We start from the raw sequence: 17,987 nt of genomic DNA, 5'->3' as shown, positions 1-17,987 counted from the left end.
CACATGTTCTCTCTGCATAAATCCCTCCTACATCAGTAACCTTCACAATATAAACAAACAAACAAACAAAAAACCCATTTCCACACTAGACCTTTAATCCTGGTTCAGCCCTATCCCCAAACTGATTTTCTACACTAGAATCACAGTGTATGATCCCATAATTCAAGTGTAGAATGTCAGTTTGGGGACAGCGTTGTGCCAGGATTAAAGGTCTATTCTAGAATTAGCCTTTATGTATTTACAGCAATTCTATCCTGCCATTCCCACTGAAAAATTATAGATGGGCCATAGAGAAGTCCAGAAAATGATTAAAAAGTGTGTTAAAAATAGAATCAAGTAAATGTTTGCAAAATAGCGAGCAAACTTTCAAGTTTCCCTGAATTCTTCCTCAAGCTACACGGAAAGAATGAGAGACACAGAAAGAGGTGGGGAGAGAGGATATCGAAAAAAGATGGCAAAGCATGAAGTCTGCAGCTTGGGATCTTCTTGGAATGGAGACCAAGAGATTATGCATATTTAAATGTCTTTAGTGGTGTTGAGTACAAATCATATCTCAAGATATAATTAATTAGGGTTGCCAATCCCCAGTTAGGCAACAGAAAAAAAGTCACATGGATCAGAGACCAGGAAGGAAAGCAAAAGCTCCATGCACAATAAGCCGCTACTTTCAATTCCAATAAAGACTATTTACCAAGAATTCCTTGTAAATCCAATTTTTTACTAATGGCAAAAAATGTTTTTTTGACAAATTCGGGTTTGTTCACTAGATACCATTAATTGTTGGATTTAGTGCGAGCAAGTTATTTACTGAGTGTGAAGAGTGAAGCAAATCATTGGCAAAAAAACCCTGTAGCTTGGATAACGCTGTAATGTAAAACAGGAACACAGACCAGTTATGCCTTTAAGCTGATGTTGGTACTTTAACGATGCTGAAGTACCCTCTGCATATAGTGAGCAAACCCAGATTTGTAAAAAAAAATTAATTTAATTTAATCATTATTTATTACTTTAAATTTCTATCCCTTTCCGCAAGCGGACTCAGGGCAGCTAACAACATTCATATTCACAAGTTAAAACCAATAAAACATAATTACAATTTAAGATTTTAAAAACATTTTGTGGTGCTGTATCACTACGATATAGGCGAGTTCTTCTCTTCTGACGGTGATCACCTAGTACTCTATATGATGTCGGGTGGCAGTTCTCTCCCAGTTAGATATCAAAGGCCTACCGGAACAGTTCGGTCTTACAGGCCCTGTGGAAAGTGGAAAGATCCCACAGGGCCCTTATTGCCTCTGGGAGAGCATTCCACAATTCTAGTACTGCCACCGAGAAGGCCCTAGCTCGAATCGAATGCAACCTAGCCTCCTTTGGTCCAGGGATGGACAATAGATTTTTTGTCCCTGAACGCAGTACTCTCTGGGGAACATGTGGAGAAAAGCGGCCCCGTAGATAGACAGGCCCCTGACCATAAAGGGCTTTAAAGGTCAATACCAAAACCTTGAAATGGACTCAGAACACAATAGGTGGCCAGTGCAGCTCTTTCAGCACTGGTCGAATGTGCTCCCATCGGGGGAGCCCCATTAACAGCCATGCCGCAGCATTCTGCACTAGCTGTAGTTTCCGAGTCAGCATCAAGGGTAGCCCCATGTAGAGAGCATTACAGTGATCTATTCTTGAGGTGACCATAGCATGGATCATCATTGCTAAGTTGGCATGCTCCAGGAAAGGGGTCAACTGCTGCACCCGCCGAAGATGAAAAAAGGCAGATCTAGTAGTGGCCGCTACCTGGGCCTTCATTGTAAGAGAGGACTCAAGGAGCACACCCAAACTCTTGACCTTAGGGGCCAGTATTAGTGACACCCCGTCAAGAGCCAGCAGACGGATCTCCCCCCCAGACCACCCCGGCTCAGGTAGAGAACCTCCGTCTTCATCGGATTCAGCTTCAGCTGACTCAGCCTGAGCCAAGATGCTATGGCTTGAAGAGCCAGGTCTAGATTTTCCAGGGTACAGTCGGACTGGCCACCCATCAGTAGATAGAGCTGGGTGTCATCTGCATATTGGTGACATCCCAGCCCAAAGCTCCTGACAATCTGGGCAAGGGGGTGCATATAGATGTTAAATAACATCGGGGACAGAACTGCACCCTGTGGCACACCACATATAAGTGGGTGCCTTTGGGATGATTCCTCCCCTATCACCACCCTTTGTCCCCGATCTTGGACAAGGCAGCAAGGTGGCTAGTCAGTAGCTGATGGTCAACTGTATCGAACGCGGCTTACAGATCTAATAATAACAGCACCGCTGAGCCGCCCCAATCCAGATGTCACATGAGGTCATCTATGAGGGCGACCAGAACCATCTCTGTCCCATGACCTGGTTGAAAGCCGGACTGGAATGGATCCAGTGTGGAAGTGTCATCCAGGAATCCCTGTAGCTGAATTGCCACCGCCCGCTCTATAACCTTACCCAAAAAGGGAACGTTTGATACCGGCCGATAGTTTGCCAATACAGCCGGATCTGCAGATGTTTTTTTCAAGAGGGGATGGACCACAGTCTCTTTAAGAGGTGTGGGAAAGATCCCTTCTACCAGGGATCTGTTGACAATACCTTGCAGTGGCTCACATAGCAACGCCTGGCTAGCTTTTATAAGCCAGGACGGGCACGGGTCCAACCCACAGGTCGTAGGGCGTACAGCAAAAAGGATTCTGTCAACTTCCTCCAGGCTGAGTGGATGGAAGGAATCTAGAACTGGACCAGAAGATGCGCTTGGTGCCCCAAGTTCTTTCACTGTATCAATTATGGCGGGAAGGTTGCCTTATCTGTGAAAAAACTCGCAAAAGCCTCACAGCCAATTTCCAATTCTCTAACGTTTGGTTTACCTTGCGGTAAAGTTGTTAGTGAATTATACTAAACTATACTAAATGTTTTGCCATTAGTAAAAAATTGGACTTACAAAAAATTCTTGGTTAATAGTCTTTATTGGAATTGAAAGTAGAGGCTTATTGTGCACAGAGCTGTTGCTTTTCTTCCTAATCCCCAGTTGGGCGCAGGGGACACCCCAGTTTGGAGGCCCTCCCCCCACTTCAGGGTTATCAGAAAGCAAGGGGAGGAATGTCTGCTGGGCACTCCATTGTATCCTATGGAGACTGATTCTCATAGGGTATAATGGAGAATTGACATGCAGTCCCTTTAAATGTGTTTACCAGAACTCCCTTTGGAGTCCAATTGTACTTGTCACACCCTTGCTCCTGGTTCCACTCCCAAAGTCTCCTAGCTCCACCCCCAAATTCCCCAGATATTTTTAGTCAGACCTCGCAACCCTAATTAACATAAATATACTATTCTCCCTTGTAACATCATAATGATTGACATTAATGAAGACAACCAAAATAAAGTATTATTGTTTGCTGCTGATTTTATGACAGCCATTAGCTGAGATGTGTTTTAAGTGTATTAAACCGATTAATGGAAGATACATCCATATTAAGCATTAGCCTTGATAGTTAACAATAGAATCTCTTTATTCTGCTCATCACAGTAAAGAAAGAAAATTATTTCACTTGTAAACTTTCTGAGGGCATCTTTCACACTGAAAAAACAGTGGTGGCTATATGGTCTCTATGTCAATCCTTATACATTACTAGCAACTCCATATGACTCATCTAAATTGGTGAATATTCAGACATATAACAAACAGATTTGAAACTAAGCTTATAAATCAGAATGGACCCCAGAAATGTTGCATAAAGTGCAGTATCAGAAATCCCATGTGGTCATGTGAAATTAACAGTTAAGTGCAACTTTAACCTACTAGCAAGGACTGAATACTTGGTCAATTAAGCTGAGGCACATTAAATTGTTTGCAAGTAACAATCTGAATCTTTAGTACTATTTTCCTAAATCTGTGTAATGTATCACAATGAGAATACACTGTGTTGAATAAACTATCATGTGAACTGGAACACTTTTCACTCACAGACATTCTAAGTACTCTCTCTTAAAGGCAGGGCTACTTGCAAAATTACTGAAAGCCAAAGCTTCTACCTAATTTTGGAGCTCTGAATTGCATGATCTGCTATATCAGGAATTCTCCATTGTTCTATTATTCCATTATCTGGGGAATTTGGGGCTGAAGGAAGTGGTGATTCACCTGCTTTTAAAGAAACCAACACTGGACCCTGTGGTCCTGGCCAACTACCACCCAGTCTCAAACCTTCCATTCCTGGGAGAGTCAGTTTGGTGTAGTGGTTAAGTGTGCGGACTCTTATCTGGGAGAACCTGGTTTGATTCCCCACTCCTCCACTTGCACCTGCTAGCATGGCCTTGGGTCAGCCATAGCTCTGTCCTTGAAAGGGCAGCTGCTGTGAGAGCCCTCTTCAGCCCCACCCACCTCACAGGGTGTCTGTTGTGGGGGAGGAAGGTAAAGGAGATTGTGAGCCGCTCTGAGACTCTTCGGAGTGGAGGGCGGGATATAAATCCAATATCTTCTTCTTCTTCATCTTCTTGGGTAAGGTGGTTGAGAAAGTTGTGGCTGAGCAGTTTCAGGCTTTCCTGAAGGATGCATCTATCCTTGATCCATTCCAGTCCGGCTTCCACCCTGGCCATGGCACAGAGACTGTATTGGTCCTTCTTACAGATGACCTCTGGAGGCATCTGGACCAAAGTGGGTTGGCACTGCTGTCGCTTCTCAATCTTTCAGCAGTATTTGACACAATCGATTATGATCTTGTGACCTACCGCCTCACCGACATTGGAGTTCATTGGGATTGACTTACAGTGATTCTCCTCCTTTCTCCATGCTCAGGGACAAAGGGGTGTCACAGCATCCACTTGTATGTGGTGTCCCTCAGAGGGCAATTATCTCACCAATGATGTTCAACATCTATATGCAGCCCCTTGCCCAGTTAGCCTGCAGTTTGGGGCTGGGTTGTCACCAATATGTGGATAATACCCAGCTCTATCTGTTAATGGACAGCTGTCCAGACACTGCTCCAGATTATCTGGCTGAGGCTTTGGGAACCATGGCTGGATGGTTGCAACAGAACTGGTTTAAGATTAATCCAACTAAAACAGAGGTTCTGTACCTTGGCTGAGGTGGAGTAGGGTCAGGTATCCAGCTCCCAGCCCTGGCTGGTGTGCTACTTACACTGGCCCAGAAGGTAAAGAGCTTGGGAATGACCTTGGATGCCTCCCTTTCTATGGAGGCCCAGGTTGCTAGCCAAATTGCTGTTGATCTCCTCTTAGATGGGGGAATTAGCAGAGGAGACCCTGGTACAGCTTAGGAGAGATCTTTTGCCAATTTATGGATGTCCAGTTTCAGAATGAAATGCCAACAGTAAAATAGTTTTATAAAATGAAATGTTTACTTAGAAAAATATGTAAAGATACAATCACATATAAACAATCAAACACCCATAACAAGAGACTAGGAAATAAGTGGTGAGGAATAGATGGATGTTTAGGAATATTGTAGGGGGGGGGGGTGATACAATCTGGTCCATGGATCTTTGAAGCAGAAGGCATGAAGGTGGAGAGTTTGGGGGTTCAAGTCTGTGATAGGGTAAGTAGTCCAGAGTTTGAGGGTGCAAGTCTGTGGTAGGGTAAGACAAGACACACAGAACTGGCCATGTGCTGGCCTTGATATAGACAAATCTGTGCCCTCAGGTGATGAGGTCATGTGGTGTGTGATCAGTAAGTCAGGTGACCTGTGACACTGCAGTGACGCCAGTACATGTGACTACTTATGTCACCAAAAGGGGTGGACAGGGGAAGGCTCCCAGAGGCTTGATAGGATTAGCAAGTCATAAGGGGGTTACTTAAGGTAAAGTACCTTAAACAAAGAAAATAATTGGTCAATTTAGAGCCACATTATAATCTACTGTAACACCATAGCTAACACAATGGGGATGTTCATAATGGGATTAAGTCTTTAGCTTTTTCTTTGTGTCCAGTGCTCTTCTCAATGGCTGACAGGAACAAACCTTTGTTATGTGCGGGCATTGTAGCAAGCTCTTTTGTCCAACTGCTGGCTACTCCGTTTGCATCTGCATTGACCCACTAGCTGCCTGGCCTGCCAAAGATGATAAAAGGCAAACCAAGCAACTGCTGTGATCTCTGCCTCCATTGAAAGTGAGGCATCCAGTGTCACTCCTAAGCTCTTCACCTTCTGAGCTGGCACTAAAGATGCACTGTCCAGGGGTGAGAGCTGGATTCCTAATCTTAATACCCCACCGGCCCGGGTACAGGACCTCTGTTTTAGCTGGATTAAGCTTCAATCTACTTTGTCTCAACCATCCTGCCACAGCTTCTAAGGCCAAGTTCAGAAGACCCAGGGCAGAGTTCTCAAATACAAGAGAAAGATGCATTTCCGTCTCCAGGTGGAACTGCAGTTGTTACAAGAGAAGGGGAAAAGTTTCAGTTTCCCTTTTGTTTGTGGGCTTCATCTTGCTAGTATAGTTGGTGGATCTATTTCTGAGCTAGGAATCAAAGGTTGCTAGAAGGTACCTCAGAGCAATCAAAGGAGCTGAAACTATACTTAATTGAAAACTTAATAGCTTAAATTCATCTGAGTTCAGAAAATTGAACCATATCTTAACTATGTTAGTTTAACTTCCTAATCCTTATTGAAATCATAACTTAATTCCTACCAATTTTCTTCTTTGATGCAACTCCCTCCCCCGACCATAGCATGGTGTTTACCTGCAAGCTGGCCGTTACTTCTAAATCATTTTCTGTTTTCCTCCCCTCAGTCAAATGGTGAGACCAACATCTAGCATTTTGAAATGTTTCCACACTGCAAGTTATTCTAAGAAAAAAGATGTAATTTGCAAAACCTGTCAAATGAAATATGCTTTTCCAAACGCTACTATGATGACAAAACATGCTTGTATATCAGAAGTACCCTGAAGACGGTAAAAAATCTTACAAGGATTTAAAAGAGAACCATAGCAATGGAAGTGACTTTCAATCTGAAAGGGTATCAATATTGTGGTTTCCCCATAAGTTTCATTTTTTTCAGGGAGGGAATGGAAAAAAATCCAGAAATTTTACATCTCTAGGAAAGACACACGTGAACTGACGACACTGGTAATGGTGATATGCTTCACATGATTTAAATTCAAAATTAATTTTACAAAATTATCCAATTCAACTAAAATTAAGGAGAAGTAGAATTCAGCACGAACAAAACTTCCATAATAATAAAAGAGCAAGACTGGAGAAATCCTCTCATTCTTACTTGAAGGGAAACAATCTTGCTAAACACAAGACATATTGTTTCCAGAGGGTAGGAAATCAGAAACAGTTAGTGGCAAGTACCTCCACCCCCAATGACAGGTTAACAGATATTGTATTTCCCCCAACTGCACATAATTTTACAAACAAGCAAGAACACAGACAATACAAAACAGGCATGGACTAGATGGACCTTCTTTGATGCAACTGATACCACTCTAACAATGCCATCCTAAATAGAATTACAGCAATAGGAAATGCATACTGTTTAGAATGTTCAGGGTGAGGACCCATCAGGCCTCATATGCGAATAGTCTCTGTGTTCCAACTATTTTTTTTTGGGGGGGGGGGATAGGTATGGTGTCAGTTGTTTTGCTGTAAGTGTAACTCAGACCAGCCAAGCTCCACAGGAAGAGTGGCAAGCCTACTGAGCTTCAAAATGTTGAGGGTGACATCCAATCAGGCGGTTTATGAAAATGACCTTTTGCTCTGTTTCTGTGAGTGGGGGATGCAGCCTCCAAGCCACACATCCTTATGGGGAAACAGATTTTACTCCTTTTTGCCCCCTTAGTGGGTGAATTCCTTAAAATCCTTTCTTAGTGTCTGTCTACATCATAAAAGGAATGTTCTCCTCAAATTTCAAGTCTCTAGGTCCAGGGGTTTTGGCTGGGGCTTGATTTGTAGGCAGGCCCAGCGCTAGGGCCTCAGGCACTCCAGGCCAGCACCTACCATGCCTGCCCTGCCACCGCACCCCCATCTGCAGATGCAAGATGAGCAGGGGCGTGGAAGAGCTGTGCCAATGCCCCGTCCAGCTGCTTTTGCCTTTGAGGCAAGAACTGCCAGATGGGGCACATTCTCCTCCAAGCTGGACTTTCCTTGTGAGGGAAGCTGACCACAGAGGACAGCACACACTGACACACTGTCCTGCTGCTCTCAGCTTCCTGGGTTTGCAACCTGGGAAGCCAAGAGCGGTGGGGAGGGTGTGCCCAGAGGTGCCCTGTAGGTGAGGTGGTGCCCTAGGTGGCCACCTATCTCACCTACTCCCACACACCAACCATGTTTGTAGGTCAAAAGAATTGTCTTGTAATTCAGACCAGCCAGGCTCCTCAGGAAGATTGGCAAACCTAGTGAGCTTTAGAATGTTGGGGATGATGTCCAGGCAGATTATGCAAATGACCATTTGCTGTAACTGTCTCTGTGAGTGGGGGAAGAGACAGCAGCCTCCTTTCCACAATGTATCCTTATGGAGAAACACATTTTACTCCTTTTTTCACCCCCTTAGTGGGTCAATGTCCTAAAAATAGTTTCTTAGTGGCTGTGGACAACATGAAAAGAAAGTTCTTCCCAAATTTAAATTTTTAGGTACAGGGGTTTTGGCTGGGGCTTGAACTGTAGCTCACACACACACACACACACACACACAGCAGTTTAAGCAAAGCCTAATCATTTAAAGTTAACAGGCTGTTTGTTTAATAGAAAGGTTACTATGAAGGAATTAAACTGCTATAATAAGCATTATTTTAACAAGCAAAGGTAATCTTTTCTAAATGAAAGTATTTTCAGCCAATTAAAGCACAAGGCTAAGACAAGATTCCCAGATTGACAACAGAAATTAATGAACAGATATTCAGTAAGAGGGACCAAATTGCCATCGCAGATACCTGTATCCTGTGGGAGTATTTTAACACGGAAATAATTCATAAGACATTGACAATACAATTTAATTGGATCAACAGAATTTAGATTTTACTGTACAGAGAGGACTCTCAAGTAGCTAAAAGAAGAATGGCTTATTTGTAAACTTTTATTTTAAAAAGGAAACATTACTATTTAAAAAAAATAAGAGCTCCCTTATGAGTTATGTATTCAAGAAAGAAAAAGACGTTCTATGCCATGAACTATTGTGAAACTGAAAGATGCATGTAAGAAGTTTGATTTTTCTAAGAAATGGCTGAATTTTTTTCCATATAGGAGTACTTTATAAACATGCTTGCATGTTTCATAAGCATGTGTTAATATAAAGGAATTATATTAATGGCAGAAAAAATATTTTTTGTTTGTAATATGTATTTAAGCCTGTATGTTTTTAGAGATGGAACATTTGGGAAAATAGCCAACTAAAATAACATGAAGGACTCTGTCCAGAAAAGAATAATATATTTCATTTTTAACAAAGAGATTTTGATAAGACACCTGTGGATAAAAGGACAATAAAAGCCAGAAACATCTTGTTTGTCAAATGTAAAATAATTAATGGATGGTGGAAACAAGGAAAATTGAAATACTCATTAGTAAGTGATGTCAAAGATGATGTAAAATGGGAGGCGAACCAAGAGTATAAAAACTGGAATACAACTATTGCTCAGTGAGCACCTGAGCTAAACTTTTGGTTGCATGTTGTCCCTTATTTGGAAAAAAGGGGGGTGGGGTGTTAACCCTCTTGCCGCCTGGATTTTATCTTAGTGTGTGACTTCAATTGGCTAACCAAACAAGTCAAAGAACCTTAGCGTCCTGAGGGTGTTGCTTTCAGATACAATGCCATAGACCCCATCCTCTAAACCAACCATTTCATCCTGGGGAACCATTGTTGTCACTCTCCAGGTTGGAGATCATTCAGAATTACAACTGTTCTCCAGACAGCAGAGATCATCTTCCCTGAAGAAAATGGCTGCATTGCAGGGTGGATTCTGTGTCATTATACCCTGCTGAGCTTGCTTCTAGGGTTGCCAAGTCCAATTCAAGAAATATCTGGGGACTTTGGGGGTGGAGCCAGGAGACTTTGGGGGTGGAGCCAGGAGACATTGGGGCAGAGCCAGGAACAAGAGTGTGACAAGCATAATTGAACTCCAAGAGAGTTCTGGCCATCACATTTAAAGGGACAGCACACCTTTTTAAATGTCTTCCTTCCATAGGAAATAATGAAGGATAAGGGCACCTTCTTTTGGGGCTCATAGAATTGGACCCCCTGGTCCAATCGTTTTGAAATTTGGGGGATACTTTGGGGAGAGGCACTAGATACTATATTGAAAATTTGGTGCCTCTACCTCAAAAAACAGCTCCCCCAGAGCCTCCAGATCAATTTGGTGCCTCTACCTCAAAAAACAGCTCCCCCAGAAACCTCCAGATCAATTCCCCATTATACCCTATGAGAAGACGTTTCCCTCTCCACCCCCTCCCCCCTGCCCCCCCCCCCGTTTCTGGCAAATCTGATGCAGGGGACTCTGTACTCACGAGTTGCTGCCAGCTTCTCACAGCAACACAGGCACACCAGCTGGGCACTTTATGGCATGGAATAGGAAGCCGGCAGAACTCACTCACCTCCGGAGGTGCAAAGGCACATGGTCCTTTGGGGGCGTGGCTGGGCTCCCCTCCCTTCACCGGCCAGCTGACTGGGGGCGGGAAGCAGCCTGAGAAAAGGGAAGAGCTCTGGCTGCTGCGATCGGGGCTGGCTGCCATTCTCCCCCTCCCCTCCCCCCGCTTTCCCTTTTATGGCCAGCGGGGGGGAGGAGGCTCCAAATCGGGGGTCTCCAGGCCTAGCGGGGGATTTGGGAACCCTACTTGCTTCCCTCCTGCATAGGTCCACACTGTGATTTCAGACCACTCACAGACTACTTCATGGGATTGTTGTGCAGACCAAAAGGGGAAGTCTGCTCTAAACCAAATTACGCTTCTTAACGGCCAGTATGGCGACTGAGTTTATAAATCTTCCAAAATTGAAACACCCTTTCTACCTAAAACAAACTAACTAAAATTAAAAGTAGTTAAATGCCATAGCGAAGCACAGGTTTCAGGCTAGTATATTTGTATTAAAATCTTATGATTCCATTGTGATTCTAATTATAAAATGTCTAACACAACTATTATCTAATCTATTTTAGTACTTGGTGCATTCCCTCCCCCCCCCCATGGTAAACTATTATGTGTCCTTATGCAGTGAACAAAGGATAAATATTAGCATTTGTACAGAAATAATCATCCCTAGGGATGGAGCACATTCAAATCATGTACTAAATAAACCCAGACTTTGTTCAAATTCAAAATGAACCAGGTGCTTGATTTCAGTTTCTTGTAGCTCTCAGCTTTGGGTAGTTTGTCCCAGACATCAAAATACAAGTGCCAGAATCTCACACAAAAGATATTCTCATGCTTTTGGCCCAAGAGTAAGCCATAAGAAAGCCTGCTTGTGAAAGATCTCCAGGTTGGATTAGCAAAAACAATGTACCAACTGTCCAAAAGCAAATCCAGGCCCAATCTGTTCATACTTGGCCATTATTATAGATCTGGACCAAGTTCATATTAATTACAAAGCCAGAAGGGAGTAAATGCTCTGCCTAAAGGAAAGATTAATCCAGGGATTTTTTTTCTGGGGGAACTTGGTGGAACAGAGTTCTGGAGCCTCTTAGTGGAAACAAAATTCTCAAAAAAAATGTTTTAAAGTCCATAAGGAACACCTATGTGTTTCTCCTTCATTTCCTTCTTGAGAGTTCTGACGCCTCTTTTCCCATTTTTTAAAAAAGCCCTGGATCCCATGCTCACTCTGAGCCTGCCCACACAATCAACAATATTGTACTACAATCAAAGAAAAAACACAAGCAAGATGTATTAACATTGCACCCAAGGATTATATATGTCTCTTTAAGAGCTTCAGAGCAAGCAAGAGTACAGGAGGGACTCAGTGTGTCTTTTCTCAGTCTCTCTACTAACAGCCTACTTGAGTGCAGGGCTTTCTAAGAATCTGCACAACCATGCCGGGATGACCCTAGAACAGCTTAGCTAAGTATCGTTATTCCTTATTTCAGTATCCAAGTTACCTGCACTAAAGTTACTGTTAATAAAGGGGCTTCCAGCCAAATGGAACTGGGTGTTTGTTGTTGCTTCAGTACACAAAAATGTGCCTATAAAGAAGTATAGAGATGCAAGCCATTCAAGTCCAGTGTGCCAGTGCTGTGGAGAGAGCAGCTCTGGCTTCTGACAGATCAGGGTAGAAAAATGGGTGTAAACATATGCACCACATGGTTCATTGTGAAAGACTAGGAATATGGCCTGTTGTGGGAAAAAATACAACAGAGTCAAGAAAGAGGCGGTGGGTGAGTGCTATCCACCTAGGGTTGCCAAGTCCAATTCAAGAAATATCTGGGGACTTTGGGGGTGGAGCCAGGAGACATTGGGGTGGAGCCAGGAGCAAGGTTGTGACAAGCATAATTGAACTCCAAAGGAAGTTCTGTCCATCACATTGAAAAGGACCACACACCTTTTCAATGCCTTCCCTCCTTGGAATTAATAAAAGATAGGGGCACCTTATTTGAGGGCTCACGGAATTGGACTCCGCGGTCAGATCTTTTTGAAACTTGGAGGGTCTTTTGAGGAAAGGCATCGGATGCTATGCTGAAAATCTGGTGTCTCTACCTCAAAAAACAGCCCCCCCCCCAGAGTACCAGATACCCGCTGATCAATTCTCCATTATTCCCTTTGGGAATCGGTTTCCATGGGGAATAATGAATGCCCAGCAGTCAGTTCCCTCCCCAGTCTGGTAAGTCACATGCTCTCTCTCACTAGAGAGGCAGTCTTGCCTGGCTGGTTGCGATGCCTTGCTGGCCTTTTTTCCACTGCATAATGTGCTTTTAAAATTATTTACCCGGACCTTGCGTATTTGAGGTGTGCGTGCCGTGCACACGAAAGCTCATACCTTGAATAGCACTTTGCTGGTCTTAAAGGAGCCGCTGGACTCTCTAACTTTACCCAGACCTTGCAAGCGTTAAGAAAGTGGACGGCTTCCTTCTCACTCAGGAAGAAAGCAAAGAGTGCAGGCAGGCGCGGGCTTCCTCATGCCGGTTTTAGCTTCTCTTCGGGGTTGAGGGCGAAAAGATCTCAACCGGGGGTGTCGATTTGGAAAACGGCCTGTAACTGGCAGCCTCAGATGGGGGGGGGGGCTTGCATGGGGTTGTTATTTTTCTGTTTTACCTTTCCTCCCTTTGACTTTCCCGATCGCTCCTTCCCAGCTACAGCCGCTCCTCGGAAGGAAAGGGCAATTGGTATTTATTGTAAAAAAAAATCTCGCAAGTCCCTCCCAGAAGGCAGGATCAAAGGGGGGGGGGGAGAGGAGACCCTCTGCTGCTCTCCTCAGGCACTGGCAGCCTGTAGATCGGGCTGCAGCCGCGGTGATGGCGGTGGCTGCTGCCTGTGCCTGGGCCAGCAGCGCTTGTGGTGGTGGCGCTGCGCTGGTGTTGCTGCGGCGGCGGCCCGGCGCTGTGAGGGGGAAGCATCGTCCCCCCTCCCGCTTCCGAATATTTGCAGAGCGGGGGAGGAGGCTGAAAATCCAGTGTTCCCCCACCAGGGTGGGAGGTTTGGGAAGCCTATATCCACCCTTGCTGTCTTCCCACCCACTCAAGTGAAGGCATTCACTCCCCGCCCCTCCACCTAAAGACAAACTGATCTCTGCCATCTGTAGAGCAGTTGTAATTCTGAGTGATCTCCAGCCTTCACCAGGAGTGTTATGTATTTGCTGTGTTCACTGTTAGTAGGCCTGTTGTGTATTTGCAGTGTTAGTAGGCCTGAGGTGAAGCATGCTTCCATTACTCTCCAGGATCCTGATGCCTGCATTCTGATTAGCTGCTCTCTTAAATCAGCCAATTAGGACATGAGGCATTTTTTTCAAAGAAATGCAAATGAAGGATCCTGGAGAGACTAATAGGAGGGATTGCCACCAAATAAAAGGGTGTGTTTACCTCAGCCACAATGTATATGATGGTGATGTGCCTGTGCTGTTTGTGACTGATTCTTCTTGCAATAAAGTGTTCTTGGTTGATTCAGAGCTGGCTGAACTCACTTCATTTCATGGAGACTGACAACAGTGGCTTAGAGGGAACACTGGTTAGGACCCTATCTCTGTTTATCCTCTTTACTATCTAGTTCCTAACATTTAGGAACTTCCCAGGAGGAAATGGCTGATTTGGGGGTGGAATCTATGGCATTGTACCTGTCTGAGCCTCCTCTTTTCCTCAAACCCACCCTCTCCAGGTTCCACCCCTCAAGTCTCCTGAAATTGACAACTGCTATGTCACACTGGCTGTCATGTGGGGGGGGGGTCGTTCCTGTTGAACAGGAGCAAGCAGCCAAGTCTAGTTAATTCATGCCAGTCAAGTGACATCAAGTCACCCAGCGAGTGGCCTAGGTAGCCAACCTCCAGGTGGAGGCTGAAAATCTCCTGGGATTACAACTGGACTCCAGACAACAGATCTCTGTCCCCAGCCTAGAGAAAAGAACTGCTTTGGAGGATGGAATTTATGGCATTATATTCAGTCAAGCCCTCTCACCTCTCCAAACTCTGACTTCCTTAGACTCCACAACAAAATCTCCAGAAATTTCCCACCAACCTGGAGCTGGCAGCAGTAGTCAGGAATAGGCCCAAGGAGTTCTGCCTCAAAGGGTAAAATAGGCCTTGAAAAGGCCTCTTTCCCCCTGCCTTATCAGGAGCAGACCCCTGGTCCTGCAAAGTAAGCTTTGTCCACTCAGAGTGGTAGAAGGCTCTTGGTGTCTCATTCAGAGTTTTTTAAAGAACAAAGCAGGGATTGAACTTGCAAGGTTCTGCATGGCAAACAGATGCTGTATCACTGAGCTGCAGCCCCTGCTGTTGTCATCCCTCTGGATTTAACAGTCTCCCAATGTCAGTTGCAGAGAATATGAAGGTATTTTCTCTCTATTGCAAGACAGCAATTGTAAAGGACAACGATTATTTGAGATATTAATGGAATTTTGTGCAGAGGCTAGTGATGTTGTGTGATTTTGCCTTTCTGCCTGTGCAATGCATTGTTGAAAGCCCCTCCCCCCATGGCCTGGCTTCATCCCCAAGGCACAACCCCTGCCTGTGTTGTGCAATGTAAAGTATTTCTCAATAGAGGTCAACTCTCTCCCTCCTCAGCACAAAATCCTCACTGGGCAATCCAGCATAGTATCAACCCCACCCCACCCCCAGCCTGGCTGACACAGGCATTAATGGCTTCAGCAGTTGCTGTGTACCTTGATAGAGGTTGGGCCAGTGAGGAATTGTCAGGATGTGTCAGGAGAGCCTTTTGAAAGTGTTGTGTACTGTTGAGGGATTGGGAGAGGGCTTTTGTGGCAGCAACTCTGAGGCCATGTTAGAGGTGGATGTACAGGAGCCGGGCTGTGAGCATAGCCTTGGAAGGGCAGAGGAGAGTGATCGATGCTGCCTGAACTTGGGAAGCAGTCCAGAGCGACCAGCAACCTGGAGAGCTGTTTTGTAGGCCTTGCAGGGGGAGTCAGAGTGCTGTTATTTATTTATTTGTTTGTTTATTATATTAATAATAAATATTATTTATTATTGTTGGCAGCAGAGGTCCCAGCTACATTGTGGAGTGTGTAGCAGAGGGGCAAGGCCCTGTGTGAAGTCCGCTAAGGGCATTTGTGAGAGAGAAAAGGACTGGGCTAGGCTTCCCAAATCCCCCGCCTGGGCTGGAGACCCCCAATTTGGAGCCTCCTCCCCCCGCTCCCCAAAAATCTGGAAAGCGGGGGGGGGGAATGGCGGCCCTTCCCACCCAGCCCTGATCCCAGCAGCTTCTCCTCCCCCCTTCCCTTCCCACCGATCCCCGCTGGGGATCTGAAGAGCCGGGATGGTGAGAGGTCAGGCCGCAGCCATCATAGTGGTTGTGGGTGGCAGGAAGAGGGTCTTCCTTATCCAGCGGGAGTGAGGAGCTTTCCTTTCTGGTGCCTCACGTAATGTCATCATACGCTCGGCGGTCTAGCACCGTTGCCTAGGAGACTGGAAGCGGAGGAGTAGTAACGGCTCACCGGGAGCTGGCGGCAAGCTCCTGGCTTCCGCCAGCCTCAAGACCAATGGCCGCGCAAGTTCAGCAGCACGTGGCTTTTCATGCCACGAGAGCATCGGCGTGTTCGGGGCGAGGAGGAGCCGTTTCCTCAGCCTCAATGGGGGTCATTCCCTCGCCTCCAAACAGCAAGATATCAGCATCTGTGCATCGCCCCTACACGTAGAAACCAGTAAGGCGAGTTCCCCGCCCCCCCCCATCAGGAAGCAAGAAGCTTTATTTTGACACCCATGCCCTTATGTGCCTTATGGAGGAAAATGGTTTCACCACTCTGCAATCTGAGATTATTGTATCTGCGTTAATTAACACCATGAATGGAAATATGGCTGTGATGTACAAGGATATGGTCACCAAAGTACAACAGGTTATATATAAAACATAATGTTTAATTTTAGCCAAGTATATAATTAATGTGTTTTGGAATAATGGGGAATTGATCTGGAGGTTTTGGGGGTTCTGGGGGAGCTGTTTTTTGAGGTAGAGGCACCAATTTTTCAATATCGTATCTAGTGCCTCTCCCTAAAGTACCCCCCAAGTTTCAAAACGATTGGACCAGGGGGTCCAATTCTATGAGCCCCAAAAGAAGGTGCCCTTATCCTTCATTATTTCCTATGGAAGGAAGACATTTAAAAAGGTGTGCTGTTCCTTTAAATGTGATGGCCAGAACTCTCTTGGAGTTCAATTATGTTTGTCACACCCTTGTTCCTGGCTCCACCCCAATGTTTCCAGGCTCCACCCCCAAAGTCCCCATATATTTCTTGAATTGGACTTGGCAACCCTAGACTGGGCACTGTTGTCAGCCACCTGTGTGTGCCATAGGGGCCGGCTGAGGTACTTGCTGGACTGGAGGCTGTTTGTGAGGGCTTAAAGCCATTGGTGGGAAGAGGCAGTGTGCTGTTGTTGTCTGGCAGAGCTAAATAGGCATTGGCAGCCTGGAGGCAGTTTGGAAAGGCACAGGACAGTGGGAGCCATTTGTGAGGATTTCTGAGGGTGAGCAGTCAATGAAGTGTCTCAGATGTGTGCTTGTCAGAGGCAAGAGCATATATGAGGGTTTTGGCAGTTGCATTCTGGGACTGATGTGGGTTGGGGGCAGGAGAGTGAGACATTAGGTGTGCAGAGGTGTGGAATGACGGGTGATAGGCCAATGGTTGCTGGAGCTCCGGTTTCAACCAATGGTAAAACTCTATTTTGCCAATACCACTACAGTTTTATTATTAAGGATGAATTAGAAGTCAAATGTATCTGTAAAAATAAAAAGAAACAAAGCATTTATAGGATTGCTATGATGTTTACTTGCAGTTCCCAACCTCCAGATCTCCTGAAATTACAACTGATCTCCCTCAGGTCCTCTGGGGGGAAAATAGCTGCTTCAGATGGTGACACCATCGCATTATACCTGCTGAGGTTCCCACCCTTCCCAAACCATGCCCTCACCAGGCTCCACCTCCAAATCTCCAGAAATTTCCCCATCTGCAATGGCAGCCTGTATTTAATACAGTGGCTTATTGTATGTTTTAGTAAGGCCTTCATTGTTTTATTTAGGACTGCTTTTGACTTATTTAGTTTTTATTTATTGGCAGTCCTAATTGAGATTTAACATTTGTCTTTAATGTATTTTATAACGGTTGTTTTATTATAGTGTAAGCCACCTTGAGTGCTTCAAGGCGGAAAGACAGCTAATGCATATTTTAAATAAATAAATACTAAAAAAAAATCACTAAAATTAAATTATTCCTTCTAACCCTCATCTAATTGTGAGTGTTGAAAAATAGGGATTTGAGACAGCCCTGACTCCTCAGATAAACACTGATATCTGTTTGATTGCTTAGTGTGGCAAGCAAATCCCTCCGAAAAAGAGTCTTTCATTTTACTTTGTTTAGTGCAAAGGGTGGGAACATCTTTAAATGGGCA

The 17,987-nt window shown here is 44.9% G+C and overlaps 1 protein-coding gene and 1 pseudogene across 4 annotated transcripts in view; one reads left to right on the top strand and one right to left on the bottom strand.

Annotated features, from left to right (window-relative positions):
- Positions 1-17,987, bottom strand: part of SORCS1 (sortilin related VPS10 domain containing receptor 1) — a 763,613-nt gene that overhangs the window by 414,120 nt on the left and 331,506 nt on the right. The window lies entirely within an intron of this gene.
- LOC132573435 (uncharacterized) overlaps positions 15,864-17,987 on the top strand; it is a 60,310-nt pseudogene continuing 58,186 nt past the window's right edge.

Source organism: Heteronotia binoei, chromosome 6 (genome assembly GCF_032191835.1).
Source record: "Heteronotia binoei isolate CCM8104 ecotype False Entrance Well chromosome 6, APGP_CSIRO_Hbin_v1, whole genome shotgun sequence".
Classification (NCBI taxonomy): Eukaryota; Metazoa; Chordata; class Lepidosauria; order Squamata; family Gekkonidae; genus Heteronotia; species Heteronotia binoei.
Note: the sequence above shows the minus strand (reverse complement) of the source record. Positions and strands in the feature narration are given on the sequence as shown.